Below are 24,820 nucleotides of genomic sequence, written 5' to 3' on the forward strand. Positions count from 1 at the left end.
GAAGGAGATTCCATCACCTCTCTAGGTAACACATTCCAGTGTTTCACCACCCTCCTAGTGAAAAATTTTTTACTAATATCCAATCTAAACCTCCCCCACTGCAACTTGAGACCATTACTCCTCATTCTGTCATCTGCTACCACTGAGAACAGTCTAGATCCATCCTCTTTGGAACCCCCTTTCACGTAGTTGAAAGCAGCTATCAAATCCCCCCTCATTCTTCTCTTCCGCAGACTAAACAATCCCAGTTCCCTCAGCCTCTCCTCATAAGTCATGTGTTCCAGTCCCCTAATCATTTTTGTTACCCTCCACTGGACGTTTTCCAATTTTTCCACATCCTTCTTGTAGTGTGGGGCCCAAAACTGGACACAGTACTCCAGATGAGGCCTCACCAATGTCGAATAGAGGGGAACGGTCACGTCCCTCGATCTGCTGGCAATGCCCCTACTTATACATCCCAAAATGCCATTGGCCTTCTTGGCAACAAGGGCACACTGTTGACTCATATCCAGCTTCTCGTTCACTATAACCCCTAGGTCCTCTTCTGCAGAACTGCTGCCTAGTCATTCGGTCCCTAGTCTGTAGCGGTGCATGGGATTCTTCCGTCCTAAGTGCAGGACCGTATCAAAAGCTCTGCTAAAGTCAAGGAACAACACGTGCACTGCTTTCCCCTCATCCACAGAGCCATTTATCTCGTCATAGAAGGCAATTAGGTTAGTCAGGCATGACTTGCCCTTGGTGAATCCATGCTGACTATTCCTGATCACTTTCCTCTCCTCTAAGTGCTTCAGAATTGATTCCTTGAGGACCTGCTCCATGATTTTTCCAGGGACTGAGGTGAGGCTGACTGGCCTGTAGTTCCCCGGATCCTCCTTTTTCCCTTTTTTAAAGATGGGCACTACATTAGACTTTTTCCAGTCCTCCGGGACTTCCCCCGATCGCCATGAGTTTTCAGAGATAACCCGCCAACTCCTTTAGCACTCTCGGATGCAGCGCATCCGGCCCCATGGACTTGTGCTCGTCCAGCTTTTCTAAATAGTCCCGAACCACTTCTTTCTCCACAGAGGGCTGGTACCTCCTCGCCATGCTGTGCTGCCCAGTGCAGCAGTCTGGGAGCTCACCTTGTTCGTGAAGACAGAGGCAAAAAAAGCATTGAGTGCACTAGCTTTTTCCACATCCTCTGTCACTCGGTTGTCTCCCTCATTCAGTAAGGGGCCCACATTTTCCTTGACTTTCTTCTTGTTGCTAACATACCTGAAGAAACCCTTCTTGTTACTCTTAACATCTCTTGCTAGCTGCAACTCCAATTGTGATTTGGCTTTCCTGATTTCACTCCTGCATGCCCGAGCAATATTTTTATACTCTTCCCTGGTCATTTGTCCAATCTTCCACTTCTTGTAAGCTTCTTTTTTGTGTTATCATCAGCAAGGATTTCACTGTTAAGCCAAGCTGGTCGCCTGCCATATTTACTATTCTTTCTACACATCGGGATGGTTTGTCCCTGTAACCTCAATAAGGATTCTTTAAAATACAGCCAGCTCTCCTGCACTCCTTTCCCCCTCATGACAGGTTTCAGAGTAACAGCCATGTTAGTCTGTATTCGCAAAAAGAAAAGGAGTACTTGGTGCCACAAGTACTCCTTTCCCCCTCATGTTATCCTCCCAGGGGATCCTACCCATCAGATCCCTGAGGGAGTCAAAGTCTGCTTTTTTGAAGTCCAGGGTCTGTATTCTGCTGCTCTCCTTTCTTCCCTGTGTCAGGATCCTGAACTCGACCATCTCATGGTCACTGCCTCCCAGGTTCCCATCCACTTTTGCTTCCCCTACTAATTCTTCCCGGTTTGTGAGTAGCAGGTCAAGAAGAGCTCTGCCCCTAGTTGGTTTCTCCAGCACTTGCACCAGGAAATTGTCCCCTACACTTTCCAAAAACTTCCTGGATTGTCTGTGCACCACTATATTGCTCTCCCAGCAGATATCAGGGTGATTGAAGTCTCCCATGAGAACCAGGGCCTGCGATCTAGTAACTTCTGTTAGTTGCCAGAAGAAAGCCTTGTCTACCTCATCCCCCTGATCCAGTGATCTATAGCAGACTCCCACCATGACATCACGCTTGTTGCTCACTCTTCTAAACTTAATCCAGAGACACTCAGGTTTGTCTGCAGTTTCATACCGGAGCTCTGAGCAGTCATACTGCTCTCTTACATACAATGCAACTCCCCCACCTTTTCTGCCCTGCCTGTCCTTCCTGAACAGTTTATATCCATCCATGACAGTACTCCAGTGCTTCAGCAGAGCTAGGAGAGCTGTGATTTCTTCAGATTTCTAAGGTAAAATGTAAGAAAGGGAAAACCCCAAACACTTATGTTTCGGAGGAGGGAAGGGGGAGAAATGCAGGGTCTTCTCTGCTGGAGTTTTGGTCAGCTTCTCTCATTGAGATTCTGGAGATGCTGGGTTAGCTTTGGGCCTCTGTTGTGAGCTGAATCCAGGTACCCCTGCTGATAAAAGATCCTGCTGATAAAACAACAGCAGGCTCAATTCTCTGCTCAGTGCAGGAACTGGGAAGCAGGAGAAGGCAAAGATGGTTTTAAGACACTGGGTCTGGCCCGAAGTGTAATTTAGAGCAGCTGCAAGATTTCTTTAACTTACATTTGGGTTCCTAAGGCCACATGGGGCTGTGCCAGCAATTGAAAATAGCCAGAGCACAGTTGAACCCAAGCCATGCCCCCTTTTTCTGGTCATGTCCCTTACACCAGGAGTGGCAAGGGGGTCACATACAGTAGGAATGCCAGCTCTATGACATGAGGGCTTCCCCCCTGTGCTGCAGGTATTTCCCTTTATTTTGATCCAGTGGTATTAAAACTCTCTTTAGCAACTGCGGGAACACTAATGTAAACTCACTGCCAGTATTTTAACCACTGTGTCAATTAATTCTGCTGTGAATAGGTATAGATGGCACTCTGGTTAAAATCCTGGTAGCATGGCAGGGCTCGCCAGACTGGCACTTTCAGTATTGCTCCTGCCAGTGGAGCTACACCGATGTTCAGGCACCAGTGGGAGGCCTGGAAAGAAATGGCAAGGTAGATAAGGCCTACCTAGGTCTACACATTGAGGCCACTCATGTAGAAAGCAGAGGCCCATGTTAAGTGTGTTTCTTACAAGAAATGCTACATCTGTATTGGCTCACTGCTCATTTCAGGATGCAATTTAAGGTATTATTTTTAAACCTTAAAATATGAAATGATCATCTCACAGACTGGCTTTCTCACCAGGTAAGATTGCTTGAGCTAATAGTCTGCCAGTGTAATTGCAAAGAGTCTGGAGACAAGGCATTCTCTGGAGTGACAGCAGTTGTGAACTTTACTTCACTCACTGGTTCATCTGAGCCTGAATCTGTTGAAATTCCAGTAATATGGCAAGGCTTATTTGTTCTCTCAGGGTTTTTTGAGGGGGAGGAATCAGTAATGGTATGAAATAGCCTTGTTGGGTGACTTTGGGGATTTCGGAGTGTGTTGCTGTTTTTTGGACTGTGGTTGTAGTTGTTTTGTTATAAAAAATAATACATGACCTACAACTCTGTACGTACAACTCTTATTTAAAAAAAATAAAACTAAATAAAAATATTTTTAATTAAACAAATTAACTAAGTCCATTAAACTTAGATCAACATAGCTACAGCAGTCAGGGGTGTGAAAAATCCACACTCCTGAGTACCATAGCTATGCTGATGAAAGGGTGCAGACGCAGCTAGGCTGATGGAAGAATGCTTCCGATGATCTAGCTGCAATTGCTCGGGAAGCTGGTGTTCCTTCCTACAGAGACAGAAAAACCTCTTCTACACAACAGGGGTTATGCTGACGTAGCTCTGGCACTGTAGCTATGCTGCTATAACCCCTGTTGTTTAGACATAGCTTTAAAGTTCCAACTTTGCTCCAGAATAGCACACAGCATTTCATCTGGCTCTTGTGAGTTTTCTCCTTACTGTAAATTCCCAGAGTATGCTATGATTAAGATGGGGTTGACCTGTTTATTCCCTCGGAACAGCATGAGTCCTATTGACTCCACATTGGGACTGTTGGGGGAGCTAGTTGGCTCCGGGGATTGTGAAAAGCCAGAGCTACAGGAGGTAGTTTTTTTTTTGTTTTTTTTTTTAACTGCTAATAGTGGATTCTGTGGGTGTACAACTGCTGACAGCCACATCTGAACACTGCTGCAGAATTCTATCACCCGTGCTGCAAATATTGGGCCTGTAGAGCTGTAATTTCAGACCTTCTGCCTTTGTATCACCAATTATAGATTGTATTTTGGTGCTGAAATTTCAGCAGATGACTATAGCATGCCCTGATCTGGCTAATTTTTATAGGCAATACTAAAAGCTAGCACCAGAGACAGAGGAAGGCTGATCTGTAACCTGAAAATGAGCTACCCTCTCCCTTCTTTAAAAGGCAATCAGGGTACAAAACCTCAGCTTTGAGATCTTTAGCATACGAGAAGTTAAAATTGAATGGTGTGCAGAGGATAGATACTCTACAAATGCATTAACATTGCAGCTACATTTGAAATGATAAATGACAGAGTTAATCATGGAGTAACTGTACATAATCTCATGAACTGTTCTCCACTGAAGTCATAATTAACCGTCTGCATGCATAGAGCTGCCTAGTAATGTTTCCTATCAGTACTTACCATCCACAAGGATCTGGCATTAGGTTAGAATGGCTTACAGAGAGCCATTTAGAAACTGTACTTTTCATCAAATGGTACAGTACTTTTGTCTGTTCTGATTAGGAACAACATTTGTTTACTAGCTTAAGATGCAGTGACAAGTGTCAAAGCAAATTTGTCAGCAAAAAACATACTGAAGTGTCAATCCTATTGGATACACACTGATAGAAAAATCATAATCCTAGTGCAGCAAAATAAGGATGGACATAATTGTCACTATAATATCCTAATTTTGGACTGCAAATTTGAAAGCTGTGTAATTTGATTGGTTTGATCTGTGATTTTTTTCCTCCTTGTTACAATTACTGAACTAGTACTTGTTTTTTTCCCAGTGTGTAGAGTATCTTATTTTAGCAAATCGTTTTTGAGGTATATTACAGTTGATGGAAGAAAAAGGGGGAGGGTGGAGAGTATTTAAGCATTCCACAACCTTGTAATATTTCAGACAGAACAAAGAAGAGAAAACAGCTTTGTAACTAGTTCAAAGCTAATCTTTCTAGTGATTGTGTAAAATTTAGACTTTAATATGAATATGAGCATGAAATGCCTTCAGATATCAGCCCACATTACAATCTGCTACTTTGTTTTGAATGAATGTGTCGTGACTAGAAGTTTAAGTGGTAGCTACAGATAAGATTCAACAGAGTACTTTAATGATATCCCTTTTCAAGTTATCTGCTGGAAATATTATTTTCATTTAATTTGCTGGAGTCCAGGGAGAATATCATTTTATTTTCCTTTATATAAAATTAACAAACCTGTGATGTTCAAAAGCCAATGCCAAAATCTTAATTAAAATGGACATTTTCTCTAATCTTAAGCATGTTGTTCAGAAAAAAACATCCTGCCTGAAATAATTTAATCTTTGCTCCTCAACTGAGGGAAATTCCAAATGAATATTTTGTATATGCCTCGGTGGTATCAAATATTTGTTTCACAATGCACCTGTTTAAGAACAAATCTTGTTATGATATTAATTTATAATGGATTCTCCTTTTTGGGGTTTGTCCCAAACCATTCACTTTCATTTGTTTTACTCCACGGTGTCTTTTAGTAAACTAATGTTGTGTATACATTAATAGCAATTTTTAAATCATCTAGATTCAATATCTACGTTAATCATTATGAGACACAAATCCTACCCCCCTGTACTGTGGGAATGGAAAATGCTCCTGCAATGGAGATGGTGTTGTTCCACCATGCAGAAGTGGGATGTGGAAGAGAACAGGAACTGTAAATTAAAATTCCAGGTCAGACAGGGGATGCAGTGCCTCCCTTGCCCCTGCATGCTGCTGAAAAGGACTGGGGTGGGGCAAGATGGGAAATGGCAGGGCAGGCTGGAGGACAGGGTGACCAGATAGCAAATATGAAAAATCGGGACAGGGGGTGGGGGGTAAATAGGAGCCAATATAAAAAAAGCCCCAAATATTGGGAGTGTCCCTATAAAATCGGGACATCTGGTCACCCTACTGGAGGATCTCCCACTGCACAGATCCTTTACTCCTTTCTGTACCTGGAGTACAGATCTAATCCTACCCTGGATCTTGGCTGGATTAGTCACCACAGAGTGAGTCTGATGTAACTGTGTATGCCCCACCTGTTTTCTGCCTTCCCCTTCTCCTTCTCCTTTAATAGAGCTCCACAACCCCAACAAAGGTACTGAAACTTGGAAGAGGATTTGAAACTGTGAGCCAAATCCTGAAGTTCTTATTCTCTATTTATACAAAACTCTTGCTGAAACCTGAGTAAGGAGTATGGTATTTGTCCAGACAAATTAATATCTCTAAAATTTAATAGCTTATTTACAGGGACAACTTTTATATCCTTTGAGGAGTGATAGCTGTTTATTCTAAATGGATGCCACATTGCCTCAGGTCCTTCCAGCCCTGTTGTTTCCCAAGTTCAGTTTCATTTGAGCCTTCATACTGTACTCCAAAGTACTTTTTGAAATGAAGCGCTGGGATCCACTAATCTGTAACCCGTAGGAGGAAGACTCCTTAGGGCTGTTACTTCTCAATAATCTAAGCAACAGCTGACATATGAACCTAGCTGGCAAAGATGCAATAGCATAGCTATTTCTTGACTGTGATGCGAAGACAGTGAAAGCATTTTCTTCCAGGCCAGTTTTCATTATCATTTGTAACAGGGTCACGTTGAAACAGCCTTAGAAGGAAATAGAAAGTAAATATGTTGTGCCACAAACTGAGACCCACAAAATGTTTTTTTTTAAATTGTAGCCAGGATTTGACTATATTATTATTGTCCACATATTTATTATGCTGATTTTGATGTTGGGGGGATAAGCCTAGTATTTGAACAAAAAACTTAATTTTGGGGGGATTTTATGGTTTTCTTCCAGGCTAACAGTGTATGTCATAAAAATTTGCTTATACCAGGTAATGCAGTGAAAATTTGTGCTAAAAATGGAGACCACAGGGAACTTCTTTGGGTTTCTGTTTGGACTCAGTGTCCTGCCCAGGTTCATTGAAAGGGTTGTGAGGTGGACCAAATGTTATGGTGTAAACAAGTTGAGAATCAAGGTAGCCTTCCTTTTGGCCCCCATCTGGGACACACTTAACTTTGAAGTGTTCAAAGCAGAGGCCCCATGACCTGCAACCCTCCCTCTGATGTCTTCTGGGATGGGGGTTGGCCAGATTTTCCCCCCACCCATCCCGACCCTAGCACCAGACTGAAGCAGGATCTTTGGAGGACCAATACTGGGCTTCTGAATTTGGGATTATGAAACACTGGGCTCCAGTGATCTGCCTACCTGTTGCAGTAAGGTTTTACCTGAGTGGGTTGCAAACACAACTGCAGAACCCTCCTCTTTTATCTGGGCTTACGACCAGCACTATTAGCAGTAGCAGAGCTCCCCTCATAGTGGCTTAGTAAAAGCTTTCTGGTCACAGTGGGAAAACCTGGAGTTTAAAGATGAAATAAAGAGGATATGGGAGAGGCCAGTGGGTTGTGGATGCAGGTACTAGCTGGTTATACCAGATACACTGAAAAAGTAGGGGTCATGATCTTAAAACCACTGGAAATTTTGGTGTTACAAAAATCTTAGCCAAGCTAAGGGAGAAATTCTGTTCGGTAAAATGCAGAAAGGAAGTAGAAAATTGGTGCAGGAACTATAATACTTGTGTTGCAAAGAAGGACCCCCTCCCCTTAAAGTGAGAGAGCCCTTTAGCAGAAGTATCTTATGCTGGTCCCAATGGAACAGACTACCATTGCTATTCTTGGGCCCTCGCCTGAGGCAGAGGCTGGTAATCAATATTTGTTGGTAGCTATGAACTACTCATAAAATGGCCTGGGGTTTATCCAATAAGAAACTGAGAGGCTGTGACAGTAGCTGAGGTCCTAGTGAATGATTTTTTCACCAGATTTGGGATCATGAGTAAATTACATATAAAGCAAAGGAGAAACTTTGAATACGAAGTGCTTCAATTGATTTGTGAGATTCTAGGGATCCACAAAACTGAAAATTCCCCAGTACAGTCACAATTTGATGGCATGGTGGAAAGGTTCAATAGGACTTTGGTGGTTCAGCTGGCTACTTTTGTAGAATAGCACTAAAGGGAGTGGGACCAGCATATCCTTTTGATGACTTATGGAACTACAATCAATGGGAGTACAACATGTACCCCAGCATTCCTCATATTTGGGCATGAACTGAGGACCGCAGCAAACCTCTTGTATGGCGTTCCTGAAGAGGAATAAATGGACTAGAATGATTTGAACTCTGGAAACCCTACAATCCAAAATGGAAAAGTTCACACCTTTCCTAGGGAAAATGTGAGGATAACCTTTGAAGAAATAAAAAGGCTGCATGGTATAAGGCAGAGGTGGGCAAGCTACGGCCCGTGGGACTCTCCTGCCTGGCCCCTGAGCTTCTGGCTGGGGAGGCTAGCCTCCGCCCCCTCACCTGCTGTCCCCCTTCCCCCGCAGCCACACTGCCACACAGGCAGTGCGGCTGGGTCCGTCTGGGCAGCGGGGCTGCGAGCTCCTGCCACTCTGAGCAGCATGGTAAGGGAGCGGCGGCGGTGCGCACACAGCGGCGAGTAGGGGGTTCCAGGGGGCAGTCAGGGGACAGGGAACAGGGGGCGGTTGGATGAGGCAGAGGTTCTGGGGGGGGGCTGTCAGGGGTCAGGTAACGGGGGGGGAGTTGGATAGGCATGGGAGTCCGGGGGGCCTATCAGGGGGCGGGGGTGTGGATGGGGTCGGGGCAGTCCGGGGACAGGGAGCCGAGGGGGTTAGATAGGGGGCGGGGTCCTGGGGGGCCTGTCAGGGGGCTGGGGTGTGGATAGGGGTTTGGGGGGCAGTCAGGGGACAGGGAGCCGGGGGGGGTTGGATAGGTGTGGGAGACCCAGGGGGCCTGGCAGGGGGCGGGGGTGTGGATAGGGGTCAGGGCAGTCAGGGGACAGGGAGAAGGGGGGGTAGATGGGTGTAGGGTCCCGGGGGGGCGGGGAGGTGCTGGGAGGGGACGGTCAGCAGACAAGGAGCGGGGAGGATTGGATGGGTTGAGGGTTCTGAGGGGGGCAGTCAGGGGGTGGGAAGTGGGTGGGGGCAGATAGGAGGTGGGGGCCAGGCTGTTTGGGGGGCACAGCCTTCCCTACCCGGCCCTCCATACAGTTTTGCACCCCGATGTGGCCCTCAGGCCAAAAAGTTTGCCCACCCCTTACCCCAGATCATATGATATAAGGTCATATGGGGAAACTTAAGAGGGGACCTTGCACAATCTTAAAAGAAAGAAGCGTAGGAACCTTAAACTGGATAATCCTTAGGAGGGGCCCTGTACAGTACTGACTCAAATAAAGGAAGAGGTAAAGAGGATACAACTGGGCCCAAGACTAAACCCAAAGTTATCCATACGTATGAGAAGATATCATGGAGACAGAATTTCACCTTGGCTGCCCCCTAACTGTGAGAATGTAGCTGAAAGTTGAGGCTGAAAGAGTTGTTAAAGGTGAATTCCCCATTAAGAGTTAGGACAAGATGGGCAGGGTCTGTCTCTGCCATCAAATTCCACAGAAACAACAGGAGTTCCTTCAGGGCTGATTGAAAGGAAACTCAGGGAGAGAAAAGTCCCAAAGAGATGTGGGTGGGCAAAAAATTATTTTGGGTAGGTGATATGAAAACCTCTTGACAGAAAGGCACTGTCTTGGATCATAGTTAACCTTGTATCATTTTTAATTTCTTAATTTATTTATTTTCTTTCTGTTTGAGATGGGTTGTTGGTGTTACCCTTTTAGGGCTCATCGAGATAAGAAGCAAGGCTGAGGTGAGGAGAGAGGTGTTTTGAGTTGTGTGAAACCTTGTTATGGGATGAGGTTGATAGGTTTGAGTTTACCTTTCAGTTAGCATAACTGTAAGCATAATCTCCACTTAAGACAAAGAAAGGTGTGAACCTTCCCAGGAGCTTTTTCTGAGTATTGTGTGTGTGAGAGAGAGATGTGTGTGTGTGGGTGGGTGGGTGAGGGGAGACCACAAAGAAACTGAGCACAGACAAGAAAGACTAAGGCTATGGCTACACTACAGCGTAAGTTAACATAAGTAACATATGTAGCTCAGGGGTGTGAATTAGCCACAGTGGTGGACAGCGCTATGTCGGCGGGAGAGCTTCTCCTGGCAACATACCTACTGTCCCTTGTGGGGGCTGGAGTAATTAAGCTGATGGGAGAGCTCCCTCCTGTTGATTTAGAGTGGCTATATTAGGGCTTGTCTACACTGGCAATTTACAACACTGCAACTTTCTTGCTCGGGGTGTGAAAAAACACTCCCCTGAGCGCAGCAAATTTCGGAGCTGTAAAGCACCAGTGTAAACAGTGCACCAGCACTGGGAGCTACGCCGCTTGTGGTGGTGGTTTTTTTCAAGCACTGGGAGAGCTCTGTCCCAGCGCTCTGCCGCGACCACACAAGCCGCTGCCTGGCAACACTTTAATATCACCAGTGTAGACTAGCCCTTAGAGCTTACAGCGTTTCAGCTACATTGCTGCAACTGCGCCCTACTCTAAACTCTCTAGTGTAGCCATAGCCTAAGAGAGAGAGGGAGCCAACCTAACGAAGAAGCTGTGAAAGCACAGTGGCTGACCCTGGAAGAAACCTTTGGGAGTTGTTTTTGGACCAGAGTGCAGACTGAAAAGAGTGTTCTTGGTGCTGTGAGCAAAAGAAGTTGTGTCCTGCTATTCGATTCCTTCTGTGTTCAGAGACACAGAACTTTGTATATTCTTTGTAATAAACAAAACTGCAGCATCACAGGAGATACCAGATTCCATCAATTCCAACTGGAACATCCCAAAGGCCCCAAACTATGACTAGCTGCTCATGTCAAAAGGGGCAACAATATTCTCCCACCCATGTGTAAGGCCACAAGAAAAGGACCTACAATTTTGGTGAGGCAACTACAGTCCTAATCCAGAGATTATCAGGAAGCACTGACTGATCTAGCCCTATAATTTAGGGTGATCAGTTGATAGGTGTATTGCCCCAACAGTCCTTGAAAGGTCTTCTGCAGGTGCAGTGTTGCCAACTCTCCCAGTTTCATCCCATTTTTGTCCTTTCTAAAGATGGTTTTGCAATGCCTTGAAGCTCTGGTTGGCTGCCGTCCCACTTCCTTGCTTCCTGGGGAAGAGCAGCCAATTGGGGCTGCTGTGGGAAGCTGGAAGAGCCCTATCCCTCTCCCTTAGGCTCTGACAGAAGTTTTTGAGTAGAGAGGGAAGGAGGGAGCAGAAAGAGTCTAGCTTCTCAGGGCAGCTTTAGTCCCCTCCTCTCTCTCGCCTCCTATGGAAATTGGTCAGTTTCTCTTGCTCTTCCCTCCTCCCCTGCCTTCTCCTCTAATCCTGCAACACCGGGCCTGGGAAGGGGCAGAAGAGCTCTCTGGCTGGAACTGCCCCTGACCCCAGACCAGAGAGAATAGCGTGGCGAACTTCTACAGCTGCACGAGGAGCATAGGGGAGGCTGCAGGCACAGGGCAGATGCGGGGCTGCGGGGGTGGACAATACTGATGTGGATGTGAGGGCTGAGGCAGATGTAAGGGCTAAGGACACAAAATTAATTGAGATAGGGTATAAAGGGGACAGAAGTTACATGGGGTTAGGTGCATAACTAATTGATGGGCTGGGGGAACAGCATTAATTAATCAGAATTTTGAGGTTTGGGAAGAAGGTGGAAGCTCTGCACCATCAGGCACCACTTTATACAAATCTGTGTAATTTGTTCTCAAGTGGGTCCAATAGCATGATCTCCTGCAGCAGGACCATTACTCACTATCCATCTCTGAGGCTTGCCAGCACTGTAATTGTCACATCTAATGAAGGTGGGCAGGGGTGGTTCCGAAATGAGAAAACCTACCAAAAAACATTATATAATCCCCTTTTAAAAGTCGAGTGGTTTTGGGGGGCAATCTCCTCATTGTTTGGGGGTCTAACTCATGATTTTTGAATTTTGGGGATTGACAGTAATACAAACCTGCCTCCCTCCCCCCACCCTCCGGTAGCAGGAGGGCAGGAAAGCCTTCAGCTCCATGTGTTACTTGTTCCATATTGATAGTGGGCCCTGAGAGGTTGCTATGGAAACTCTATGATATTCCTAGTTGCTCCAGGCTTCTCAGTCCATGGTGTTCCCAAGTTGTGTGCTCACTATGGAGTAGACGGAAGCTTTACTATGCTGCTACAGGAAGGGGGCCAAGCAGGCCTACCACCTTCTAGAAGATTCCTTTCAAGGACTGGATGGAGTGTGGGGGAAGACAAGGGGTTTCTCAGGAAGCTTAAAGAGCAGAAATGCAAGTCACAGGAATTCCCAAGAAAAATGTAGAAGGAAATTGGAGTCGGTAGTTGAGCCTGTTGAGGGAGTTTGTTGCTGTTGAGAGGAAGGAGAGGGGTGAAAATGGTAAGTTTTATGGGGATTCCAATAGATTTGAACCTAAATTTTGATTGTACATTAAAGGGTTCACCCCTTGCTTACCTTGGAAAAAAAAATCTTGCAGTCTGGGCTAATAAAATGTATGTGAGATGAAACCAGAGGCTTTCACACACTCTGATACACTCCATTGGACAAATTATATTCTAGAGCAGTGTTTCTTAATCTGTTTGTGCTGGTGACCCTCTTTGGACTTAAAAAAAAATGGTGACCCCCATATACTGAGACTTGAAAAAATTGCAGCACCCGACCTTAAATATCATTAAGTAAATTATGAAAAATACTGGCCCACCAGCATTAATAAACTGATATTTCAAACCTACTCAAATATCTGGGCCTGTTTTAGAGGGTAGCAAGCAGGGCAATTTCCCGGGCCGCACACCACAATGGGCCACGCAAAGCTAAATTACATGCTTCAGCCCTAGGTGGCAGGGTTCGAGGTTTCAGCTTCAGCCCTGAGCCCCGCTGCCCAAGGCTGAAGCATGTAGCTTAGCTTTGCGGGGCCTGCTGTGGCATGCAGCCCTGGGCAATTGCCCTGCTTGCTACCCCCTAACACCCAGGGCCAGCTCTAGGCACCAGCAAAACAAGCAGGTGCTTGGGGCGGCACATTTCCAGGGGTAGCATTCCCGCGCCAGCCATGCCGCCCCTAGAAATGTGCCCCTGCTGCCCCAGCTCGCCCCTGCTCCCCGAGCATGCTGCCGCAGCTCCGCTTCTCCCCCCTTCCTCCCAGGCTTGCCACACGCGAAACAGCTGTTTGGTGTGGCAAGCCTGGGAGGGAGAGAGGAGAAGCTGAGTGGCGACAGCGTGCTCGGGGGAGGCAGCGGTGGAGCAGAGGCGAGCTGGGGCGGGGAGCGGTTCCTCTACCCCCTCTCCATTGCTTCCTGCGCTCCCCCCGCTCACCTCCGCTCCGCTGCCTCTCCCTCGTCTGAGAGGGAGGGGGGAGAAGCGGAGTGGTGGTGTGCTTAGGGGAGCAGGCAGAGCGGAAGTGAGCTAGGGTAGGGGAGAAATTTGGCACGCCTGGGGGAGGAGGCGGGGCCGGGTATTTGGGGAAGAGGTTGGGGGGGGGCACGAAAGAAAAGCAGGGGCGGCCAAAATTTTTTTTGCTTGGGGTGGCAAAAATCTTTAGAGCCGGCCCTGCTAACGCCAGCCCTGCTTGCGACCCCCCTAATCCTGTCCTGTAACCCCCAGTTTGAGAAACACTGTTCTAGAGAAACAGCCTCTGGTGGAGCACTGATTTTACTTACCTGTCTATATTTTTAATATACCGTAACTCCTCACTTAAATTGGTCCCGGTTAACGTTGTTTTGTTATTACATTGTTGATCAATTAGGGAACATGCTCGTTTAAAGTTGTGCAATGCTCCCTTATAATATCGTTTGGCAGTTGCCTGCTTTGTCCACTGCTTGCAAGAAGAGCAGTCTTTTGAAGCTAGCTGGTGGGGGCTTGGAACCAGGGTGGACCGGCAGCCCCCCATCAGCTCCCTGTTCCCCTACGTTCCCTGTTCTCCCTGTGCAGCAGCCGCCCCGCAGGCTATCAATTGCTGGCAGTTCAGCTGTCCCTCCCCGCACTGCCATGTGCTGCTCCTGCCCTCTGCCTTGGAGCTGCTCCCCAAGCCTCCTGCTTGCTGAGCAGGGGGAGAAGAGTGGGGCTAATGTCATGGTGTCCCCCTCCCTCCTGGGTGAGACATTCTGCAATAGGGTGGTACATCTAACTTGGTGCTAAACTAGGTGTGTGGGGGCAGGAGTGGATACAGCACTTGTCTTGCAAAATTCTATCAAGCTGTATTGGTTTCTTATTTAGTGGTTTTGCGTGTTCACACTAGAAATCCAGCTGAGGTTTCTAGTTCCACGAGATGTCTGATGAGTATTATGTTGTCTAATGAGCGCACACAGTCACTGAGGGCTTATGCATCTTTTATGCACCCTGAGTGCAAAACAGAGGATGTTTATATGATGAGAATGTCTTATGAACCTTCAGGAAATTATGCACTTTTTGTAAGTTGTGCAATTAAGCCATTTTTCTTTTTTAATATTAAAGAAAGTGCCATGGTTTTCTAAAAGCAGCTATGTATTTCAGGATTCTGCAATCTAAGAGAAAGCAGAGGGAGGAAAAGTTATCAAACAGACTAGTGAATCATTTGAAGCCTACGTGGCCTGAACCTGAGAGGGGCTTAGTACCCTCAGCAGCCTTTGCTTTAGCCTAAGGGTACATCTACACAGCAAAGAAAAACCCACGGCTGGTCCGTGCCAGCCGACTCGAATGTAGGCTATATGACTGTTTCATTGCTGTGTAGACTTCCGGGCTTACACTCTAGGATGGGGTGGAAGGGTCCCAGAGTTCGGGCTCATGCTGGAGTTGGAACTTTGGGACCCTCTCACCCCATCCTAGAGTGTAAGCCCGGAAGTCTACACAGCAATGAAACAGCCCCACAGCCCGACCCAGAGTCAGCTGGCATGGGTCAGCCACAGGTTTTTCTTTGTTTGTAGACATACCGTAAAGATCTAGTTTGGCAACCATGATGATTCTCATTGTTCTCTGTTCTCATGAGATTTTTAACCTGAAATGGCAGAAATCTTGACTGACATTATAATGATGATAATTTTAGAGATACCTATAAATAGTAAATACATTTGTATTTGTCCCTTCTCCATAGGGTGATGCGGTGTCCGGTTTTCGACCGGAACACCCAGTCGAAAAGGGATTCTGGCGGCTCCAGTCAGCACTGCTGACTGGGCCATTGACTATCCGGCTGGCAGGCTCCCTGCTACCCTCCATGCTGCATGGCTCCCGGGAAGCAGCCGGCATGTCCAGGTCCAAGGCTTAGGTGTGGCCAGGGGGATACGCCTGCTTCCCTGCCCTCAGGCGCAGCTCCCATTGGCTGGGTCAGGGTTGGGGACGAACTAGCGCGACTCGCGAGCGCTCAGTAGGCAGCTATTGAGGGGTTGTGTGCATGCCTCTCCCGCTGCTGCTGGCCCTCTTCTCCTCCTTGTGCTCCTCCTATAGCTGGGCTCCATCTGTCACCCCATCGCTGGCACCCAGGAGTTCGAGGTATCCCCGTCTCTGAGTGCTGGGAATGGGGCTGCTGGAGGAGAGGAGAGGAGAATGAAACGAATCCAGCGCCCAGCCCAGCCTAGCCTCCTCAAGGAGTCGGGGCAGGCCCAGCCCAGCAGCACCATCCCAGCACTGCCTCTCCAGCCCAGGATAATCCTCCTGTGTCCGCTGCTGGCCCCAGCAGCACGTGACTCCGGGCAATTCCTCCCCCACAGCCCTGCACCCCATCACTTCATCCCTCCCCCATCCCATTCCGCCCTGCCCCTCACATCTACCCATCCCAGCCCTGTACCCCTTACAGTGCTCTACCACCCATCATCTCCACCTCCCTGAGCTGCCACCCCCATGTCCCTCACCTCCCACAGCCCTGCACCCCATTCACCTCTATATACTGCTGCACTCCCATTTTGTCCCTATACACCCCTGTGCCCCCCACATCCTCATACACCTGTACCCTTCTGCCTCCCCCTGCATCCCCATCCTCCCCACATACCCCTCCCATACCCCCTCCTCTCTCCTTCACTGGCCCCTCTCACCCCCACCCTGCTCTCATCCTTGGCCTCTTTCCCTCCCCATCCTCTCTCCTCCACACCCCCCACATCTTTTCCCCTCCAACCCACCCTCCTCCCTTCCCGGGTGGGTGATTTAGGCAGCCCCTGGAAGAGTGGAGTCCTCCCGGGCACCATCATAATCAGACAGAGAAAAAAAAGGCAATAAAACCAGACAATAAAACTCAGCCAGCAGCCCAGGGCCCAGGCAGAGCAGAGCCCCCTCAGTGCCAGGTGGCCAGCCTCTGGCCCCTTCGCTCTGGGGACCAACCTTCACACCGGGCATGGCGGTGCTGCAGCCCCCTGGTCAAGGAACCCATGGGCACAGGAAGTCTCCTGCAGATAGGGTGACCAAGCGTCGGAGGGAGGAGGGATGGAGTGAGTGGGGGACAGGGCCTCGGGAAGGGGTAGGGCTGGGGGCAGGGCATGGGTGTTCGGTTTTCTGAAATTAGAAAGTTGGCAACCCTACTTCTCCATACTCTCAAATTTCAGGAATGGGGTTACTGAGGCCCATCATGAGTTAACAGATCCTGATTATTTCTAAATGAGAACTCTATAAATATCAAAACAGTTTTTAAAAGTCTTTGTAACTCTTTCACTAGCCACATAGTTGTATATGGTCTCTGTGAAACAGACGTTTTAATGATGCTTCCTAGCAGAAGGCTCTCCGTGAAGTAGGGAGGAATTCATGGCATGCAGATGCCATTTGAATGTAAAGGCAAACAGGAGACTTTTAAATTTGTTTTAAGGACAGTTCTAGCTTAAAAATATTTTAACAGCAAAAAGAAAATGGTTTTACAACTATATTAACCACCGTTCAGATCTCTGGCTATACTTGTCACTGGCTAAACTGTGTATGACACAATAGTGCTTTTGTGATCTGAACCACAAAGAATTTAGGACTCCATTTACTGAAATTAAAAAACTACATATATAGGTGAGAAATCTTGTTTTTATTTCTTTTGCTTGACTGTGCTTTCCTTATTACTTACTTATTACTTATTACAAGATGAATCAGACCAAAACATTGACTTTCCATTTATTCCATAATGAATGGCTGGGCATGTATAAGGTCAGTATGAAGAAAGATGCTGAAGACTGAGTCAGGCACTGGTAGTATGAGGAATGGTTTGAAAACTGGAAATTTGAAGACTGAAGATGCCAGGAGTTAGATCTTTTCACATGCAAAGTGGAACAAAAAGCTACTTTTTTCAGCTCACCTCAGAGGGTATTCTTTTTCCCATTTTCCCTCTCCTATGTCCTCTTATTTGCTTGCTTAAACAAAAATTTGAAACTAGAGAAGTAATACTCAAGACACATCATTCCTTACTTCTTATTAATATGGAAGATGAGCTGGAATGTACTGTAGTCTCATTCTTGCATACTATGTAACAATAGCAATTTTTAATCATATATTATTTTGTTTTAACCTACATGCTGATAAGATTAATTTGCTACTCTCTATTAAAGGAAACAAATTATAGAACAGCATGATGATTTGATAATACAAAGAAAGCTTTTTAATGGAGATAATAGCCCCTCTAGGAACTGAAATACAGTCTGTTCCTGATCTCATTGACACCATTTTTACATCAGTGTAACTTCAATAACTTAACTGTTACTGACTTATTTTTTCCTCTGAGGTACTAAACAAAAATGCTGAGGGGCGGGCGGGGGAGGAGAAATATAGGAGAGTTTAAAAGTTATTACAAGTACATTTTTTCTGTAGACTATTTCAGGGGTTCTCACACTGGGGATCGGGACCCCTCAGGGGGTCGCGAGGTTATCACATGGGAGGTCGCGAGCTGTCAGCCTCCACCCGAAGCCCCGCTTTACATCCAGCATTTATAATGGTGTTAAATATACTTAAAACTGTTTTTAATTTATAAGGGAGGGTCGCACTCAGAGGCTTGCTATGTGAAAGGGGTCACCAGTACAAAAGTTCGAGAACCACTGGACTATTTTAACTTATTTCGGATGAATGCGCACCAGTCAAGTCTACCAATTTCCCATCTATTGCAAAAAGATTTTACTGCCTCTGTACCATTAGAGGAAAACTACAGTGTAATATAAAAGCTATTCTAATCAGCATACCTAATTATAAAGAAGAGTAAATCATTTGAATTTTTTAAATGCATCTTAAATTTGTCAAAGACTAAAAAAAAATCAAGCAAGAAGCTACATACTTTTAACAGTGTGAGGATGCATGTAGAATAAGATTCTAATTCTTTCTAATTTGTTTTAAGGAAAGTTCTGATTTAAAAAAAAAAAGGTATGTATGAATTTAAGGGCTTTGTCTACACAGAGATTTAAGGTTTGGCAAGTTGGGAAATAAATCAATTGCACGCTCGCTGCCATGCAGTCCTTTCCATGAGGACCCTGCTGCCACACTTTAAAAGTTCTGTAGCATACTTTGACCTGCTGTTTTGGAAACAAAGCAACAAGGAGAGATTGGAAGCAAGGTTCTCACTGCTCACAAGTTTCAACTCAATTATTAACAAAGTTTGTATTGGGAAACTTCTGTATGATATGGTGATGAGTACAATGGAATTGGGGCGGGGGGGGGAATATAACAAACCGTATAGTGGCTATGAAGGACATTTGTCCCTTAAGAGAGAATGCAGCTACAGCAGCCTTCTATCCTGACTGGCCAACCAAGTGCAAACTCTCATAACACAATTCTTCCATGGAAGCAATTTGGAGGATGGGCCACCTTAATAGAGAAGAAAAAGAGATAGATCTCAATCACATCCGGCAAAAGACAGTGTTACTTCCATTAAAAGTAGCAGATGGTCATCTGTCCAGCCAGTAGAACCACATTTCAGTTGCTCCAAATTGATGTTGGAAATGATTTGCTGGCTGAACTTAATAAGTATGTTAGGAGACCTGTTTGGCTATCTTGCATGTGTCCAAAGATATTGTCTTTGTATCATCATTCTGCTTTCTCTACTTATGCAGTTATGTTTTCTTTGCAGGGATAATAGTAATTAGTTCGTTAATATTTTATTTTTATTATAGTGACTTGTAAAGACCCTAATCATATTGGAGCTGCATGGTACTGCGTGCTGTACAAATACATAAGACAACATAGTCCCTAGCTATGAAGAGCTTACAATCTAATTTATGACAAATAGTCTCACTTTTGGAATTATGGGATAGAGCAGTTCTTTGGTTGTAGAAGTATTTATTTCTCTTAGCTACCAGTGAACAGCAATTTCTGGTACCACACACCTTGCTTTCTTGTACAGAGGACTTCCTCTAAATTCTGTGTTTTAAATTGTTTTAAGCCTGTTTATTGGCTGTCAATAGTACAAACGAAACTTTGAACATTTAGGCCCTAATTATTATTATTAATAATTATTATTGGTGCTCCAGTCATTAGATCTCCCCTTTAGTCAGACAGTGCATTGCACAGAGTCTGCTCATGTTTGGGAGGACCATCAGTTTGCCCTTCTTGTCTGAGTCTCTGTAGTCCTATTCTGGAGGCAAGGATGTTAATTTCTGTCCCATTGGGATGTGCAGGTTTCCCCTTATGTTTGGTCCTTGTCCTCAAGAGGCCTGGAACCTCTTTGGTTTTTAAGTCTCTGCTAAGGAGTAGATAGGGGAACCGAGGTCCACCCACTCCACTGGTTCCTGCACAGGGCCCTTAACCCAGGCAGGCAGAATCAGTGCTCAACAATTCTTCTGCTGTAACTTGAGCTCCTTCCTATCTCCCTTGGTTCTGTAGGCTTCTGCAGCCTGTGGCTCTGGTCATCCCTTCTTGGGGTTGTGGTCACTCTGGGACAGTTTCTCACCAGCTTTCTGCAGGACCGTCTCCTTGCACCTTGGGTGACCACCCTGCTCCTCTGTGTCTCAGCTCTTTTATTCTCTCAGCTGCTGTTAGGCTGCTAATCAGCACTGGCTGGCAGTTCCTACATTAACTCCTTGGTTGCCAGGCCCGCATGGGCTCTATACACCCCATAACATGGTGGAAATAATAGACTAGTGCCTTAGGGCCCCAATCGTGGATCAGCTGTGATAGCAATCTGATCCATATAGGCATCTATTCCCATTAGGGTTGCCAGGCATCCAGTTTTTCGACTGGAATGCCGGGTCGAAAAGGGACCCTGGCGGATCCAGTCAGCACCTCTGACTGGGCCATTAAAAGACCAGTTGGCGGCGCAGCGGGGATAAGGCTGGCTCCCTGTTTACCCTGGCTCTGCACAGCTCCCTGGAAGCAGCCGGCATGTCCGGCCCCTAGGTGCAGGGGCAACCAGGGAAGCTCTGCGTGCTGCCCTCACCCCCAGCGCTGTCTCCGCAGCTCCCATGGACTGGGGAGAAGCGTGAAGCCGGGGCAGACAGGGAGCCTGCCTTAAACCCTGGTGCGCGACCAACCAGGAGCCACCTAAGGTAAGCGCCGCCCAGCTGGAGCCTGCACCCTGAGCCCCCTGCCCCAGATCGGAACCCCCTCCTGCACCCTAACTCCCTTCCAGACTACGCACCGCCATCACTTGCACCCCCTCCCACACCCCAAACCCCTATCCCACCCCTGAGCTCCCTCCCGCACTCCAAACCCCTCGGCCCCAGCTCAGTGCCTCCTCCTGCATCCTAAATCCCCCATCCCCAGTCCCACCTCAGAGTCTGCACCACCAGCTGGAGCCCTCATCCCTTCCTGCACCCCAGCCCTCCTCCCCCGCCCAGTTAAAGTGAGTGAGGGTGGGGGAGAGTGAGCAATGGAGGGAGGGGTAGCTGGAGTGGGTGGAGGTGGGGCCTCGGAGCAGGAGCGGGGCTAGGGTGTTTGGTTTTGTGCAATTAGAAAGTTGCCAACCCTAATCCCCATGTAGAGTTCCATTGTACAGTCATTATCACTGTACTTCCATTGTCTACTGCCAGCATGCTCATGGCCGCTATGACGTACAAGCTTACATTCTGATTGCTTAGAGGCTTGATTCAAAGCCCTTTGAAGTCGTTGCAAGTGTTTCCATTTACTACACTGGGCGTAGACTATATGGGAGCAATGGAAGTAAACCTGTATCTCTCATGTTCAATTTCTCTGAATACTGCAAGAGAATTCACTATTGTTCTGTTTTCTTCAGATCTAAGATATATTTTGAACATATCCCATTGCAGTCAATGGAACTTCTATTGACTTCAGTAAGATTTGTACAATCATAAACTTCTGGCAACCTGAGGAAATGGACTGAAGTGAAAGTTACAGTGCTGGGTACCCAGCACATCATCCTTCTGCTTGTGATGGTAGAACCTTCAAAAAGTATAAGTTCTCTAAATAATTGTAGATCACTTTGTGAAGTTCTAGGGCCATATCCTCTCCTGTCCCTCGGGAGTACTTTTTGCACTCTCCCAATGCTGAGCCTGCCAAAAGCTCAAAAGAACTGTTGGAGAAGGTGGGGATCTTATTGGCATCTGGGAGCCCAAGCAAATCCCATTGCCAGCAGATCGAGGGACGTGATCGTTCCCCTCTATTCGACATTGGTGAGGCCTCATCTGGAGTACTGTGTCCAGTTTTGGGCCCCACACTACAAGAAGGATGTGGAAAAATTGGAAAGAGTCCAGCGGAGGGCAACAAAAATGATTAGGGGACTGGAACACATGACTTATGAAGAGAGGCTGAGGGAACTGGGATTGTTTAGTCTACAGAAGAGAAGAATGAGGAGGGATTTGATAGCTGCTTTCAGCTACCTGAAAGTGGGTTCCAAAGAGGATGGATCTAGACTGTTCGCAGTGGTAGCTGATGACACAACAAGGAATAATGGTCTCAAGTTGCAGTGGGAGAGGTTTAGGTTGGATATGAGGAAAAGCTTTTTCACTAGGAGGGTGGTGAATCACTGGAATGCGTTACCTAGGGAGGTGGTGGAATCTCCTTCCTTAGATATTTTTAAGGTCAGGCTTGACAAAGCCCTGGCTGGGATGATTTAGTTGGGGATTGGTCCTGCTTTGAGCAGGGGGTTGGACGAGATGACCTCCTGAGGTCCCTTCCAACCCTGATATTCTGTGATTCTATGATGCTTTTATATTTTTATAAAGACAGAAATACAGTAAGGATACTGTGGCCCAAGCTCATCTAGCCCTGTTCCAAGATTCTGCCCCTTTAAGCTCAATGAAAGCTAGCTCAGCTAGACAGAGATGCTGCAATCACACCTCCCAGTTGTGGTTTAGTCACACCCTGTGACATGACTGCGTAAAATGTAAGCTTATATCTCTATCAGAAGAGGAGAAACCTGGAGGAAGGCTCTTTTGCAAATGGAGCAAGGCTGGAAAATCTTGCCACCTAGGAACTAGGGCTCTAGGCAAGCCCCTAGGAGGAGCGAAGAAACCCTGTGCCAAGGGATAAAAATTTATTAGGTGTATCCTCTGTAAAGAACCCTGCAACAAAGTGGAAGTGTTGTATTAGGAGTGGCGGGGCCGGGGGGGAGGATTGAGCAGGGGGAGAATAGGCTTCAGAGGACCTAAAGAACTGTGTGTTGTTTGTTTGGTGTTAATAAATCAAATTCCCCAAAATGTGGAATTTTTTTGAACATGTGAGTATGTGTTTGTCTGAGAGGGAAGCTGGGGTTACTGAGGAGCTGTGCTGTAGCATAGCCTGTACTGGACAACACTCTGCAACATTCAGCTTTTAGGAAAAATCAGTGCTGTGAACTCCCCTTCAAGAATGTTATCTAGAGTCTAAATTCCCTGCATGCCAATATTATGAATCTGGAGCAGTCTCCTCATAATAGTTTTATGTTTTCCTCTCCTTAAAGTAGATTTCTTTTTAAGTCTGATGTAACTTATTTCCACACATCTTCTAGCTTTATATATTTACCGCAGCAAATATAGTTGCCTTGTGCCATCTCACCATGGCTAGCTGGGACATCCGGGACATAATTCTAAAATTTTTGTTTTCTTAAAAAAATATCTTGCAGGTCACTTTTAAATAGCTCTCTAAATTTAGTTAATTTTCTCCTCATCAAGCAATTTCTCTAAGGCATTCTCTGTCTGGTATTCTCACAATTCGTGATATTAATTGCTACTTGATTTTTTTTTCCTTTAGAGTATCCTACAAATTCAGAGCTAATCAGTGAATATGAGCAGTTTAGATAATTTTTGCTAATATAAATTTCCTTAATTTATCCAGGTTAAATTGCAACTGCCATCACGATGTCTGATCCCTATAGTGTTTAAATCCATCTGTAGTTTCTTGCAATCCTCCTTAGTTTTTTATTAACCAAAACACTTTTGAGTCTTCCGGAATCTGTAAAAAGGGTTTAAGTGACAATTATATGACAATTATACGTATACTCTCTTGCATAATTAGTGAAACAAATAGGTGTAAGATGTAATGAGTACATTTAGACTTTACAGTTTGCTTTTCAACAAGCATAGCAGAAGCTGCTAGGGCATCAGGGATTCATCAAAGCTTTCAGTGCATCATCAGTGTAGTGTAGAATAGATGCATCTCAATGCCAATGCATCCATGTGGCCAGGTAGGGGGCGGAAATGCAGGACTTACTAGTTATAAATGAAACAATGAGGAGTCTTTGTGGCACTTAGAGACTGACAAATTTATTTGGGCATAAGCTTTCGTGGGCTAAAACCCACTTCATCAGATGCATGGAGTGGAAAATACAGGAGCAGGTATAAATACATGAAAAGATGTGAGTTGCCTTACCAAGTGTGAGGTCAGTCTAATGAGACAATTCAGTTGACAGCAGGATACGAAGATTTTCCTAATTTTCCCGATACTAATTTCCCCCTATTGTTACTCACACCTTCTTGTCAACTGCCTGAAATGGGCCACTCTCATTACCACTTCAAAAGTTATTTTTCGTCCCTTGGTATCCTGCTGTCAATTGAATTGTCTCGTTAGACTGACCTCACACTTGGTAAGGCAACTCACATCTTTTCATGTATTTATACCTGCTCCTGTATTTTCCACTCCATGCATCTGATGAAGTGGGTTCTAGCCCATGAAAGCTTATGCCCAAATAAATTTGTCAGTCTCTAAGATGCCACAAAGACGCCTCGTTGTTTTTGCTGGTACAAACTAACACGGCTACCACTCTGAAACCTAGTTATAACTGAGGCACTTAGAAGTGTGTGGAGACCGAAACAGCATTCACAAAGCATGAAAGCTTTGAAGGAGTAAGCCTGCAGTAAGAAAGAAGCTTAAAAATTAGCTTCTTAAAATATTATATGTCCTGGTATAGGGGCAAATCACACCTGTGATCTCTCCCCCAGCCTCACTGTGTGCATTCTTTTCAAGTGACAAGCCTCTACCTGTACTTTCCCCAAAGTGGAACTGCAGCATTCACCCCACTTCAGACAACCACCCAGCAACAATACCCTCTACTCCCACTATACAGTTATGATTGTAGGGTGAGTTGTGCTGTAGACCCCGTTACAGTCGCTGTCGAATACATCCTTAAGGTGAAAGATTTTGCTACCTTAACCTTTCTGCGGGTGGAATCATGAGGTCCTACCCCTATGAGGCTGGGTTTCTGGGCTGCTGCAGCCCCTTGTCTATCAGTTGTGTTAATATGCCAGCTGTGTACGGTGCCTGTAAGCCTATCCAGGGGCCTATGACAGCAGTTGATTAAAAAGACTCAG

This window comes from Chelonia mydas, chromosome 4 (assembly GCF_015237465.2).
Source record: "Chelonia mydas isolate rCheMyd1 chromosome 4, rCheMyd1.pri.v2, whole genome shotgun sequence".
In the NCBI taxonomy this organism is placed as follows: domain Eukaryota; kingdom Metazoa; phylum Chordata; order Testudines; family Cheloniidae; genus Chelonia; species Chelonia mydas.